This window comes from Lissotriton helveticus, chromosome 12 (assembly GCF_964261635.1).
Source record: "Lissotriton helveticus chromosome 12, aLisHel1.1, whole genome shotgun sequence".
In the NCBI taxonomy this organism is placed as follows: Eukaryota; Metazoa; Chordata; class Amphibia; order Caudata; family Salamandridae; genus Lissotriton; species Lissotriton helveticus.
The window spans coordinates 611,796,359-611,812,098 of NC_136073.1; the positions used below are offsets into that span (position 1 = coordinate 611,796,359).

Consider the following 15,740-nt stretch of genomic DNA (forward strand, 5'->3'; position numbering starts at 1 on the left):
AAATCCCATCTACCTCCTGTTATGCTGCTATTATTTCCCCATGTATGTATTCTTGGTTTATTGTGCAGTAGTCCACTACCTTTTAGCAGAGGTAACGGAGGTTGATACGCTACGTGTGTGTGTGTGTGTATATACTTTTATTTATTATAGGCTCCTAAAGGCAGGATCAGTTTATGCAACCACGCCGCCAGTCACAAGATACATTACTGGAGCACAACAACTGTAAGGCATGTGCAGGTTAGTAAATACGTTAACTGCACACAACCACAACACCAAGCCATAAATTCTGGTTCAGACAAAACTTGAATGGCCTATTTCAACTCTGGGCACCCAACTTGGTTGGGCACTACCCGGAAAACAGTCTTAACAACCGCAAATATTCATGTATTAGATGATTGGGTTACAACAAAGTGATACCTAGAAGCCATTAACCACTGCCAAACCATGCACACAGGGTTTAGCTGAATATTGCAAGATCTCTCCAAGCCCCTTCTCATTTGGCACACCCAATGGACTACCAACAACACATGTCACCTGAACAAACTAACAAGGACTAACCGAAGACCTCATGATGATTTCAGACAACAGCGGCAATCAACACTCCCAACAGTATAAAGAGGCCAAGCAACTGGCAAACGCTGTACTACACAAAAAACATGCAACTTTAAGTAACATAACAATTACAGGTCTGAAGAGGTCAGCAAAACCATGCAGGTGATCGCATGGCAAGGCCTTTTTTGACAAGACAGGACAATATAATAAGATTTTATTGCATTCTGAGGTTTCTTTCCTTGAGCTCAAGCTCTGCTAGTTAGTTAACACCCAGGCGACAATGGTGAGAGCGAAATCTGCAGAATCTGCCATCAAGTTCTAGTGAGAATGGGTTGCTAGTTTGTATCCTTGCACAAGGACACACCTAGTCGTAAGCACCCAGGATATTGATTCAGCCATTGTTTTGTAGCAATTGTGTAGCCCGGTCTCATGTCTAATGATTAACTAAACCTGAGCAGGTCAAATAGTAACAATCTAATCGCACAAATTAATGCACCATGGGAATATAACCGACGTACATGAGAAAACGAGAAAAACCAGAGCTACTGTGATGAGACACCAAGGGAACTTTTTTTTTTTAAGTTGAAACAACCAGCTTGAAATCGCCACAAAACAGCCTACAGTCATCCATGACCCCCCTGTCGAAATCTATACATCTCCAGAATGAAGTTATGATCACATTAAAATGCAAGAAAACGTGGACAGTTTCAGGCTACTGGTATCATGTGCAAATTCTCAGCCACAATTGATGTACTTCTGAAGCAGTGCTCGAAAATGATTCCATGTCACACAGGATAAAATGTTCCTAGCAAAAATGTAACACCATATTGCATTTTGGAAGCTGTCTTCAAGTGGAACGCTGAGTCCTTGGTGACATGTCGCAATCAAACTACTGACCCTTAAGAGGTACAAGTAGATCATTCAAGCTTGCTCTTTTCTTCATTCTGCCACCTGCGGCCCTCCTTACCTTGGTAGGCGGCCTTCTGGTCACAAGTAGCACTGGGATAGTTTTTACTGAGCACTGACATTAAGAATGATGCTAAATAGACTGGCAAGCATTTATTTACATGTTACCTGTGGTTAAAGACAGGAGAGGGACTAAGGTGCCCAGAACTGCTTAACTTTAGAAACGCCTTGATTTGCTGTTTTGTGTTTTAAACTTGTGGTTTTCGCTGCCCATGATTGCTTCCATTTAAAGTGTTGAATTGTGGGATTTTCAGTCCAAACTCTGTAGTTTATCCCTCTCATCCCTGGTGACAATCAGTTTTCCCTCCAAATTTCTCTCCTGCTCTGTGCTAAGACCTGTATGTTAAAACAGTGCACCCCCCGCCACCATTTTGTGTTCACAAGCCAGTAAAACCAGCCCCCCTGCCTGCCTCCCCCCCTCCCCCCAGCAACAGGGATATTCTACATCAGAGGGTGCTTCTGTGAGCTGTGTAAACTGTGTTTACTAGGGACTGTGCACTTCGTTTTTTGGCCAGGAGAGGGAGTAAAGTTTTATTCAAACAGTATTATTAGATTTCAAGTAAGTGAGGCCTTTACCTGCGGAAGTCTAAAGTGTGGATTGAGCCTGTCCGTCTCCTAGGAGATTCGGAACAGGAGAACCAGCTTCCAACTCCCTGGTCAGCAAAACTTGTCTGAGGTCGCTAGGACCTTATATGATCTGCTAGTGGTTGGTACATGTGTACACTGATTGTTGGTTGTATCTGGTGTTTCTATTGGATTACGGTTAGCGTCCTCATTGGTTGGGTATTTGAGGGTTCTGATTGGTTTCTGGGTCTGTGATTCAATCAATGTAGGGTTGGGACTAGGGTTAGTGTTAGGATTTCTATTGGAAGTAGGGACTAGGGCTTCCTATGTTATTGGTTGTTGGGAGTAGGGTGGGGCTAGGGCTAGGGTTAGACCTTTAATTGGAAGTAGCGATCAGGGCTTCTAGTGTGATTGGTTGCTGGACTAGTTGTGGGATTAAGAGTAGGGTTAGGCTTTCTATTGGAAGTAGGGACTAGGGCTTCCTGTACCATTGGTTGCTTGGACTTGGGTTGGGACTACTGGTAGGGCTAGGGCCTCTTTGGACTTAGAGTTCAGGATTTTTTTTAACTGATTGGGTGCTTGGACTAGCGCTAAAATTGGCTGTAAGGTCCTGGTCTCCTATTGGTTGTAGACTTTAGGGCTAGTGTTGTGATTGGTTAGTGTTAGGGCTCCCATTGGCTGAAGGGGTCACCTGATTACTAGGGCTGTAAAAGGCCAGGGTTAGGGCGTCTTGGCTAAGGGTGGAGAGGACAAGGGCAGCTGCCTGTTTGAGCCTGTTAAGGGCGCAGAGGACAAGGGCTGCTGCCTGTTTGAGCCTGTTAAGGGCGGAGAGGACAAGGGCAGCTGCCTGTTTGAGCCTGTTCGAGACTGACCAAGGCCAGAAATGCTGCCCATTTTCCCCCATTTAGCCCACACCATCCACATCCACAAACTTAAAGTACTTATGGATCTATATATTTATCACTTTCTTCTCATTTAGCATTTCCAATGCGCTACCCTATTTCTCAGCCCATACATCTATCAATATATCCTCTACATCCACTCTCATTTATCCCAAACCCTATACCACTATTATGATCCCCAAAATAACCCTTTCTTGACTCTCTCCTACTCTACCCCTCCTTATATCATCCGACACCTCTTTCTACTATACCTATCCCCCAAAACAAACTTTTCTAAACTCTTCCCTCTGACTCTTCCCCCTCCAAAACTCCTTTTTACTCATCCAAAAGCCTCCTCCTACTGTTAAGACCTAAAAACAAAACAACTATCCTTGTCAATCAAAATTAACAGTCTAACATGTTAATTTCTCAAATTCCATATTCAACGATACTAATTCCCCACTAATCCTTTATGGGTTCCGGAGTGGCGTGCTTCAACACCCCAAGTGCTATATGAATGCAAACCTTTCTTCCCTTTTATCCCTCCGCTATCCTTCTCACTCCAAATAACTGACTAATATCCACCACTGAGATTACTTTCATATTTCACCATACTAATTCAACACTAATCCTCTATGGGTCCCGGAGTAGCGTGCGACTCGCCAAAAAAGCTCGACGACGCCTCGTCCGGTGTAGTAAGCGCTATATAAATGCAATTACAATACAATACGGAGATGGACAATCCCACAACTGTAGGATTTTGGATACAATATGGAAAATGTATATGGGCTTCGTTGGTAGCAACTGCGACGACGCCTCGTCCGGTGTAGTAAGCGCTATATAAATGCAATTACAATACAATACGGAGATGGACAATCCCACAACTGTAGGATTTTGGATACAATATGGAAAATGTATATGGGCTTCGTTGGTAGCAACTGTGGGTGACTGCTGTTAGTTTTAGAGGTGACAGTGGCTTGGGTCCTTTTTTGGAGGATACTTTAGGAGGCACACCAATGTTGGAGCAGCAGCTGCACAATCTTTGAGTACATTGGTGAAGGGTCAGACTAGGGCAGAAAAAGTGCCATATCTATTGCAGTGTGAGTGAAACCTGTGATAGTTTGAGCTCTGTGCCAACAAGGAGCTAATCCAAGATTGTGGAGGACATAAGAACCTTAATACATCTCCTTCCAGGTCAACAGCTAAGTGGGCTCACCTACCAGTTTGGACTGAGGTGAATTTTCTGCAGGCTCAATGAGCTCTTCCCACTCAGTGACGTCTGCGGACCAAGCATATTTTGGTTGAGTTAGTGTGAAAAGAGGTCGGTGACAACTAGTTTGTAGGGTTTACTTCTTTGAGTAGGAGGATGTTGCAATCACTACTTTTCGGAGGAGTCAGGCGATTGTAGGGCCGAAGGGGTTTTGAAGAGCTACTAGACTTGTTTCACTCTCAGCCTGTCCGTGTGTTGTCAAGATGTTGGCTTGTCTTGAGAACTGGCTGAGGTGCCTTTGAAAGTAATGTATCAGTCGACGGAGTATGTTTGAGTGGGGTGTGAGGGGGTGCTGGTGGTTATGTTAATGCAGACACATCAGGTGTCGGATCAGATGTCTCAATCCTTACCTTGACCACTTTATTGAATTGTGTGATCCTAGGCATACATCTCTCTAAACATCATGTGCTTCGGTTATCTGATCTACCCAAACTGGAGGAGGGGTGGGGGAGGAAATAAGCTACACACTTACGGAGAACTCACTTTCCAAGAACATTGGACAGTAAGAGCTGAGCAGAACGCATCCACAGAGTTAGTTAATTCGATATAGTGTTGTGTGCACATCTGCATCTATCTCCAAGGTTCTGTGCACATCTGCATCTATCTCCATGGTTCTGTGCACATCTGCATCTATCTCCATGGTTCTATGCACAGCTGCATCTATCTCCATGGTTCTGTGCACAGCTGCATCTATCTCCATGGTTCTGTGCACATCTGCATCTATCTCCATGGTTCTGTGCACATCTGCATCTATCACCAAGTAGTGAGGGTTGGTTGGTACATATTTGAAACAGGATACATACACCCTTAATAACCATCGAGTACAATTCGAAACGTGCATTCCCAGGCTTCAGAAAGCAGTTTGTGCCAAGATTACCTGGCTGCCACTGCCAGATTAGCGCGAGCAGCCGGATATCCCACCAGGCGCTCGCGGCAGCCATTAACGAGCTATTGGCAGACATTCAGAGTCCACGCTTGGAAGCAGTCTTTTCCTGAAACTGGACAGAAGGCGGCTCTCACGTCCGTTTACCAAGTATCATTTTTTTGTCAGGAAGCTAACTTCGAGCACTCCTCCCTGAAAATCTTTACACCATATTTGGAAGAAAGAAAGGCCTCGATGGGGAGGATGCGGGGCCTTGTTGCTTCACTCCCCGCCCCTCAGCAGTCACAGACCGAGCGTCTCCTCTCTGCTGCTACCAACACACAGGCAAAACGGGAATGTTCTCCACCAGGGGGCGTGGTTTAGAGACGCTCATTTCGCAACATCGCACGCGGCCTGCCAATGTAATGTGCGCGCGATAACGGCAGATTTACAAATGTACAATTTAAAATACAATTCGGAGTATATTACACCACCAATGATGCCCTAAAGTTCGCCTCACAGCCACAATCCAAGAAGCGCCCAACCCGTAAGTTAAAAAAAACGAGAACATGCGGTGACCCTCAGTCAGTGCTTACAACAGAAATATAGAAGTGCGGGTACTCACTCTTTGGAATACCTGTTTGCTCTTGTGAAGTGCCGGTTCTCTGACATTACATACAGTGCACAAAGTGCAGGCACTCTTCCCTTCAAATTAAATAAGTGCAGGTACTCGGTACTAGACAGTACCTGCCCATTTATAGCACTGCCCTCAGTTACCACCATCACTTCTCTACTGTGCACATACTTACTAATATGCGTTTCTATAGACTTTGTCACCGCCACTGAAATTCGCGCTACAGTATGTGCTAGTTTCCATTCAACCGGTACAAAAGGGGGTGGTGATGGACAGAGCATCCGAATCAATCAAACACTCACACCCAGTCAAAAGATCTGGGTTTAATCCATCACCGTTCTTTAGCCCACTCTGCCACCCCAGTTCAGACATGGCTATATTCAAATCAGTCTGACCCTGTGCCTCATGGGAACAGTCCAGCCCGAACTGCCAAGCCATGCCTTCCCTGGACCAGAAACAAGCTTCCGAGGACCGGTTTCTGGCATTCCAGCCGTCTTCAGCCCGGCTTGCTTGAATCCAGTGGCAAGTTCGGGCTGGACTGTTCCCATGATGCTCCGTCCATCACCACCCCCTTTTGTACCAGTTTCCATTCAACCAGCACAGCCATGGCTATCAAGGTTGCCGCTGCACCATAGCCGAAAGGCCTGCGGAGCCCTCTGAACATTACTTATTGCAACATTTTACTATACAACCACTGGTCAGGGGGTATCTTTCCTTGCTTGCACTAGATCCCAAGATACCCTTGCTTCACAACTGCCTCATAACACCACACCAGACAACTACTTAATCCAGGGCGAGGCCAGATTTTTAAGGGGCGATCCCATTAAAGTGGATGGAAAAAGAAACATTTAGGTAGGAAGATGCAGGTTTGCAAAGCCGGATGACTGAGGGCATGTTGCTTTTAAGAAAGGCGTATTTTATTTAAATAAAAAAAAAATGGCGACACCCGCCAAATGAGGGTATTCTACAAACTGTACCTACATTTTCATAATTCTTGCACTACATCATGTCCCCATTTAGGATTCGCTTCCTCTATAGTCTTTGTCCCCAACAAGCAAAGTGCATGTGTTCCCAATTCCAATCTGCTAACAAAGGGAAACCCCTTACAGACGGACCTTCACCACACCTTTCTACTATGACCCTGCAGCAGTTACTCTCCAGTGGCTGCTATCTCATATGCTTTAAAAACAATCACTGCTCAATTGACCACTATTCCACCCACCCCACAAATATGATCCCCCCCCACTGCCTCATTCACCACAAATATCTACTAACCTGTTGGCTGCTGCCTCACCCACCTCCCAAATATACACAGTCCTATTGGCTGCTATTCCATTTACCTCAATTAGACCCTCTTCCATTTCCTGATGTCTTATAAACTCCATAAATGTACTTCCTTCAATGGGCGACTATACCATACACCTCAAAATTAGCCCTGCCCCCTATTACCCGAGGTCCACCACAAAATCAACAAGCATGCATCAGACGATCATTACAAGTAGCACCCCCAGACTACCTCCTTCCTTTAGTTGCATGCCCCATAAGCATCCACCAGATTCCAACTTTTCGGATAATATCTTCAATAAACCATAAGAGATATATACATATACTCCTGTCACTCTCAGAAGCCATGTCCTTCAACAATCATCTTTTACCTTCCAAGTCTTGTGGCCATAAACTGCAACCATCCAGTTACTGAACCAACTGTGTCTATAGGGAATTGTTCGAAACCACAGAACAAAGCCACAAGGCAATGCACAACTGGCATTCATGGTTTCCATTTTAGCATGTCAAGTGTATCAGCTGTCGATCATGGGTAAAGTGTCTAGAAGGGGACAAGTGGTACCCCAGTATTTTATATTCTGTGGACGCCTACATGAGGAGATTTCTAATCCACTATCCACTCACTCACTAGTAAGTAAGTAAAAATGCTATGGTTTAGTTAATTAAAACCATTACAATTTTCTTCCCTGTTGATAGCAGCCAAGAATTAACACGATTTAAAATCATTCACGCACTAAATTTACAAGCTACATCCTCTTAATAAGCAATTGAACGCCAATCAACCTCCTTTTAATGTGTGCTAGCCCAGGTCATTCAAATATGGGGCCAGTATTAGTGCTCTGTGTCTAAAAGCCCCTACAAACATTACGCTCCCAGACATCTCTGCTTACTGCCTCTTCAGAGCCATAAAAACAAATTATATAAAATAACCGGATTTCATGGGACAGAATACATTAAATCCTTATAAATTAGCTTACCCGTTGCTGCGATCTTATAAGAAAGGAATGTTTCTGCTGCTCAGAAAGAGAAGTATCTCTCCGACATCCTTGTTATTGATTTACTCTGCTTATCTGATACTTGTATATATGTAAATAGGATGTTATTTAGTATTAAGAGTTTCCTATGTTTTCTGGGATTGGCCTATATCTTCTGAAAACCTCAGAATGGCCTTTTAAGGTTAAAGTTTTAACTTTTTTCTCTGGTTTGTGTACGCTTTCTAATGATACTTGTGTCTTGCACTCGATATTGGCCCCTGTGTCTTTCACCCTAGACTACTTCCCCTCCGGCTCTATGTCGAACCGGATTAGGCCTCATTGCATTTGGTATTCTTTTGAATGCGAGCGCAAGAGGAGATCGCTTACACGCTCATACCTTGCACCGCCATCACCACTCTGGTTCATTGCCGATCCCGCACCGTCTCGCCAACACTCAGTCTCGGCACAACGAAGACTGATTCGACATGTTTGTGCAGCTTCTCCACCCCCCTCAATGCACGTAGCTGCGCTCGAGGAGGGCCGGGTTACATTAGAGGAATTCACTTTCGGAGCTATTCTCGATGGTCGTTCGTTTGAGAAGAACGGTCTTGATCATGTGGTATTCGAACGCTTCTAATCTTGCTTTATTTAAAAGAAATTATGCCAGAATCCTTTGCGGGAGTGTACTCAACAACTTCCCAAAGTTTCATGGCGATCGGATGAATAGTGTAGTAATGCATAAAGGACAAACAGAAATTCGTTTATATATATATATAGACTAAGGCTTTATAACTGTAAGTAGCATTACAACACTCTGAATTTTAGGATCATGAACGGTCCCCTAAAACACAGGAGTTAGTACAATAATGTAGTTACCATTGTCAGTGTAGGTGTCTGCAACAACACAGATGCTTTCTTTTATTACACCCAAAGAAGGCCTGACTTTTCATAGCAGAAACTGTTCGGGTCAATTGGCTGATATGCCAGAGGAAGTAAAGTTTGTTTAAATAGTTATTTCCCACCCATTAACCACAAGGAAGATCAGCTTATAGACGATAATACACAGGAAAGCATCTGAACGTGTGACTATTTTCTTTATGGGGGAAGTGGATAGTTCAATGTTTACACTACATTCCAGTTTTAGAATGGCTGTCAGGACAAAAAATACCTGGGCAGTATGCAATTGTAGGGTGTCCTTCTCTGTGATAGTCGTGGGGGCGCAGACGAGAATCGATATTATGACTTGCACTTCTAGAGGAGACAGGCTATTCATGTCACTCTGAAACTAGTTATTTCCCCAATATATTCTTGCATTCTTCCAGGTAACACTTAACCCCTTGGGCGCGGCCGCGATTCTGCGCCTGTGCGGCCATTTTATTGAGTGGGCGTGTGCTGATGACGGCTGGGCGTGTGCTGATGACGACCCCCAGCCGTCATCAGCACACGCTCTCTGTGATGCAAGACGGCCGGGGGCCGTCATCAGCATGGAAGGGGCTAAACCCGAACAAAATCAACCCAATCTCATAGAGAGTGGGATTGCAGCAGCATAAAAAAAAGTTAGCTAAATATCTACTGCCCTTGACAACAACCCTGATCTCTCACCAGGGCAAGGGAAGTAGGGGGCATAGAATGCCACAGTACCACCAAAATAGCCATGCGGGAGTTCAGACGTATTTCAACACACCGATTGGTGCTTACTTTTCTTTCTTGGACTACAAAAAGTGGATTTTGTAAAGTGACCTGTTGCTGGGGTAATGTAAGCGTGAAAGAAAAGGTCATTTTTTCATAACAACTATCTGTAAATTAACTATAGAAATAGATCAGCCGTTAAAGATTTTTTTGTAATTCTTAAGTGTGATAAAACAAAGAGTTTAACCCCTTCCACGCTATTGACGGAACCGTGCTCATGACGGAACGGTTCCGTCACGGCCCGGCCGCGGCGCTGATTTCGCGCCTGCGCGGCGGGTTTCATTGAGCGGGCGGGGCCGTGACGGAACCGTTCCGTCACAAGCACAGCTCACCCGCGAGCCGTGACGTAACGGTTCTGTCACCAGCGCAGGTGAGCCACGCGCCCGCCCGCGACCGTTAGCGCTGCGGCGGAATAGCCGCCGCAGCGAAGGTGTTAAAAGATCCAAACAAATCAATAAAACCTAGTTATCCACAAAATCAATATTTGCCGACACCTAATTGCCACACACCTGAGCTGGTGAACCATGTATTTGATGAGTAAATCTACATGCAAATTCAGTTGCCATTTCAATTTAAAATGTGTTTACCGTAAATAACAGTGTGCCAACATGTGAGAAGTGTGGCTCAATGGTTAGAGCGGCAGACGATGATGCAGAGGTCTAGCCCGGGACCAGTTCAACTCCCCGCCTCGGCGGGTCTTGAGCTCAAAAATTCCACGGACTTCTCGCCTCGGTGCCTATTCCAATCATGGAGTCCCACTCTGCAACTCTGGGCAATAGCTTGCTTAATCTCCGCAACGGCCCCCACAACGCTAAGGATGCCTGGCCTCCACCTTGGAGGTGCCCAGGAGTGGACACCTCACAGGGAAAGCCAGGATGGGTTCCACAGCGGTATTCGTACAAGCGCCTTGAGACCCTTGCGGGTGGTAGTGCGCTATACAAGTATCAATTTAACACATCACTGTGTCGTAATATAATTCTGCCTGTGTGCTCTCAAATGAACCACTTGTACGCTTTCCTCTCTCCTGCTGAATACATTTGAACACTTTTTCTTGGAATGAAGCTTGGATTTTTCAGTCTATACGACTTCTGTGATGTAACATTATTTGCTCTTAATCACTCTGAAAATGTTCCAGTAAGACTCCACAGGGGCTGCATGTGGATACGTGGGGGCGTGGGCACATCGGTTTGACTAACAATAATTCGGTTACAAGTCGTCAATGCCTTTACCAGAACACGCTACACTGCCGTAGACAGGAAGCTGAATTTGCAACAGCCAGGTCGGAAGGAAACCAACCCCTTCTGCTGCAGCTGGCAGGAAAGACAACGCGATTTTTTTGGGGTTAACTTCTTGCTGTGTTTCCTGGCGCAGTCTATAGAGCAGAGTTCGGGTCACAGCGAGGCTAGACTAAAGACGGCGTGGGCCTCCACGTGAACCAACAAGAACACTGCCCCGGCCGCCCGACACCCTCATTAGGAGCTGGCGGTGGCATTTGAAATCCCCATTTTGCGCGTGGGGATTTCTTTTCCACGCACTTCTAAAACGGCCCACGGGAAAACAGTCTCCGCCCCAGCAGTTTAGGCGGATCCACAGAACCCAGGCTGCGAGTGCATTGCATAAGTGTGTTTGCGTCAGTAAATTCCTCTGTGCTTAAAACAAATAAAACACCGGGGCTTAACGAATTGAGGCTAGTAAAGCTAATGCGTGCAGTACATTGGGTTTGTTTTCCCACAATAAACTTGGTCACTTACAGATGACACAAAGCAGAACGAAGAACCCAAACCGCAGCCTGACAAAATAATGGAAGTTAATTAAAGAAAATGAACGGTAGGAAATCGGCGTGCTCATTTTTGTATTTCAGCTGAGGTGTGGCAATAATTTACGTGCACTGTTGCAATCTTCTTAACCCCCACCCCCCCCCCTCCTTCCCCCCCCCCTATACAGGCGAGGAGTCCTAATGTGTCCATCTCATGCAGGCTACAGTTGCAAGAATACAAAGTATGAGCGAGCAAAGAGAAAGGCATTCACACGTGATACTAGACAACTTGCTAACACTGTGTCTTAGTGCCCAGGCAGAGAAGCCCAAGGGCACTGCCTCACAGCCAGCTGTACCCCATTGCCTCGGCCCCAGAGCAGTAACTCGCACCGGCCTCACCGCTTCTTACCTCACTGCTCACGCCTCACCCGCCTTTCTCCGTTCAGAACAGCAAGAAAATGAGGCGGGTTTCTGTATCTGCGCTGCACTCGTGGCCCTGCCCTAAAGTTCCCGAATGATGTCAGTGTTTAACCAGACAAAAAAAAAAAAAAACAGGGTGTGGAATAAAACGAGAGAATGGGGAAGAATTTAAAGAAACAGGCGCGTCAGCAGAGACGCCAAGGTTAACGATTAACTTTGTTGGCTGGAGTTCTCCTGTTACACAGATTTTCCAGCCATGCACAAGGGGGAAAAAACACCCTTCTTGGCACCTGATATTTTTTTTTCACCAGAATGGGCATGCCAGTTCTACAGACTTGAATTTGCCCGAAGGCGGGGCGTTGACGTCAAAATCTCACAAAATGACAGCAAAGCAATTTGTATTGCAGAAAGGCGGGCAACTAGAGCCACATTTCGGGGTGGGGGGCTGAAACAGAGTAGGGAGGTAATTCTTCCACTCTCTACTATCAGGAGCCTAAGGGGAAAAGAACAAGGGAACCAGGCCGCCCCCCACTCATATCTTCATCAACAAATGGCCTGCCCCTGTATACTGTGAGGCAGGGGCGCAACTAGGTCTTAATTTCGGGGGGGGGGCTAACATGGCAAATGAAGGGGCGTGGCTAATGTTAATCAATGGGGCGGGGCTAAAATGACAGATAATCAGGATCGATAAATGCTCAGGTCAAGCGGAGAAAACATGCAACCCTAAAATCACCCCCTCACACCCCAAAACCCATTACCACCCTGAACCCTGAAATCATCCCCCTAGAACCCCAAACCCACACTGATCCCTAAAATTACACCCTTACCCCCCAAAACCCATACCCACCCTGAACCCTAAAATTACCTCTGGCACCCCAAAACCCATACCCGCACTGATCCCTAAAATTACACCCTTGCCCCCTCAAATCCATTACCACCCTGAACCCCAAAATTACCCCCTTGGCACCCCAAAACCCATACCCACCATGAACCCTAAAATTACCCCCTGGCACCCCAAAACCCATTACCACTCTGGACCCTAAAATCACCCCCCTGGAGCCCCAAAACTCATACCCGCGCTGATCCCTAAAATTACACCCTTGCCCCCCAAAACCCATACCCACACTGAACCTTAAAATTACCCCTGGCATCCCAAAACCCATACCCTTGCTGAACATTAAATTCTCCCCTGGCACCCCAAAACCCATACCCACCCTAAACCCTATAATTACCCCCTGGCACCCCAAAACCCATACCCACCGTGAACCCTAAAATTGCCCCCTGACACCCGAAAACCACACCCACCTTAAACTCTAAAATTTTCACTCCCTCACACCCTAAAACCCATACCTGCCCTGGACCCTAACAACCCCATGGCCCCCTAAAACCCATTACCACCCTAAACCCTAAAATTACCCCCTGGCACCCCAATTCCCATACCCACCCTGAACCCTAAAATTACCCCTGGAACCCCAAAACCCATGCCCTCCCTGAACCCTAAAATGACACCTGGCACCCCAAAACCCATTACCACTCTGACCCCCAAAATTAGCCCCGGAACCCTAAAATTACACCCTTGCCCCACAAAACCCATACCCACCCTGAACCCTAAAATTACCCCTGGCACCCCAAAACGCATACCCACGCTGAACCCTAATATTACCCCTGGTTCCCCAAAACCCACACCCACCCTGAACCCCTAAATTACCCTGCTGGCCCCCATACCCGTCCTTAACCCTAAAATTGCCCCCTAGCACACCAAAACCCATTACTACCCTGAACCCTAAAATTATCCCTGGCACCCTAAAACCCATACCCACTCAGAACGCTACAATTACCCCCTGGCACCCCAATCCGTAACCCATCCTGAACCCTAAAATTACCCACTAGCACCCCAAAAAATGAACACTACAAACTTACACCACATTTGCATATTCGGAGGGGACTCTCCTCTTTAGAGAAAGATCCATGGCCCTGTTCACCATTTATCTGGTGAGCTGCGCTGTGGATGTGAATTCCCTACAAGTGCACGGACAGCAGGGGGAAAGGGATGTCCAGTGCAGGTGAAGCTTTTCCTTTGTAAATTAATTCCTGCTGGCGTCATATCCCAGGGTTTGATGTCTGTGCACTTGTATGGAATACACATCCATACAAGTGCACAGACAGCAAACCCTGGGCTATGACACCAGCAGAAATTCCTTTACAAAGGAAAAGCATCACCTGCACTGGCTGTCCCTTTCCCCCTGCTGTGTGCATCTTCCCACTCCCACCCCATGCTGAACACATCAAGTGCTTAGGTGAAATCCCTGCCTTCAGGCAAGGATATCACCACGGCGCCAGTAAAGGAAAACAAGAGGTGGGGGCTGGGGGTTTACTTGATACTGTTCAGAGGCTGGCTGGCTCGGGCTGCTGGGCCTCTCAGAATGCATCAATAACAAGCATTTTATGTTGATATCGAATAATGGACAGGGATATGTCCGGGGTTTTGATACTGAAAATTTAGCAATCAGCGATCATTTCCCAATTAGCATCAGTCTGCATAAAGCCTGTCGTGATGGTCATGCTATGAGTCTTCCCGATAAATTATATGATCACTCTATCTCACTTTCCAAAAGAAATGGTTACGCTTTGAAGTGGGCGAAAGTTGACTCTACTAACTTCCCTAAAGAAGTAATCACAAAAGATCAGGAGCACTTTATGATGTGCTTGGAACAAGATTCGTCACCTGAGAAGGTTAAATTGGCTTATAGTAAGATAGCGGTTACCATAAAGGATAAACTGACTAGAAAACATAAAGAGAGGGAAACGACCAAATTGAATCGTTGGTTCAATTCAGCCTGCACTAGGGCAGATACCGCTTTACTGCAGGCTGTAAAGACACTCCCGAAGGATGCTAAATTAGTTAGAGAAGCGAGGACAGTGTATAAACAGGCCCTATCTAACAGAAAAAATGAACTCAAACAACAGGCTTGGGAAGCACTGATTAGAGCTAGCGCCCTTCGTGATAATACTTCTTTCTGGAGAGAAGTTAATGCCCCATTCTTTATTGAAAGCAGGAATGACTCTCTCGAAATCGTGATATCCGAAAACGATTGGGTCAATTATTTCACGGGTTTATATAAAAAAGATGATCTATTGGAGACCATTTACCGTGAAATCCCTGCAAACCACTCCATTGACCCTTATCCAGAGCCAACTTTGGATAAGTTTCCCTTGAATATAATCTTCAAGTCGGCAGAGGTCAAGCAGGCAATTTGTGAAAGCGCAAACTCAAAAGCCCCGGGCCCAGATGGTATTCCCGTTGATATATTTAAAGACAGTCTGGACCTCTGGGCACCGCTTCTCACAAATGTCCTGAACGCCTATAGCCAAGTAGGCTTCCCTGTCACGTGGCAAGAGGCCATTGTAATTCCAATCTTTAAAAAAGGCGATAGACAGGACCCCAAATGCTACAGGCCCATCTCCCTGCTCGACTCTCTGATGAAAGTGGCAGGGAGAGTATTATTGACTAGATTACAAGCCTGGGCTGACGAAGAGAGGGTTCTGTCAAAATTTCAGTATGGTTTCAGGAGAGGTCTGGGCACAGTTGAACAGGGACTAAACTTGGCCCTAATAATCAGCAAATATACGTTGGCAAAAAAAGGCAATCTGTTCATAACATTTGTCGATTTAAGTTCGGCCTTCGATTGCCTAGATCACAAACTGCTATGGTCAACTCTAATGAAGTTAGGTTTAGATCCCCCTATTCTGAATTTTATCAAGGAATTATATAGAGGCGCTCGAGCAAGGGTTCGTTACGGCAGAAATGCTGAATGCACCAGGAAATTCCCTATAGATAAGGGGGTTAGGCAAGGATGTATCCTTGCACCCCTCCTTTTTAATTTTTAC

At 45.9% G+C, this 15,740-nt stretch overlaps 1 protein-coding gene across 1 annotated transcript in view; it reads right to left on the reverse strand.

Annotated features, from left to right (window-relative positions):
• TAGLN2 (transgelin 2) overlaps positions 1 to 12,119 on the reverse strand; it is a 143,914-nt gene extending 131,795 nt beyond the window's left edge. Inside the window, exon 1 of the mRNA XM_078669448.1 lies at positions 11,842 to 12,119. The gene's annotated coding sequence lies outside the window, so the exon portion shown is untranslated. The remainder of the gene's footprint in view (positions 1 to 11,841) is intronic.
• Positions 12,120 to 15,740: the final 3,621 nt, after the last annotated feature.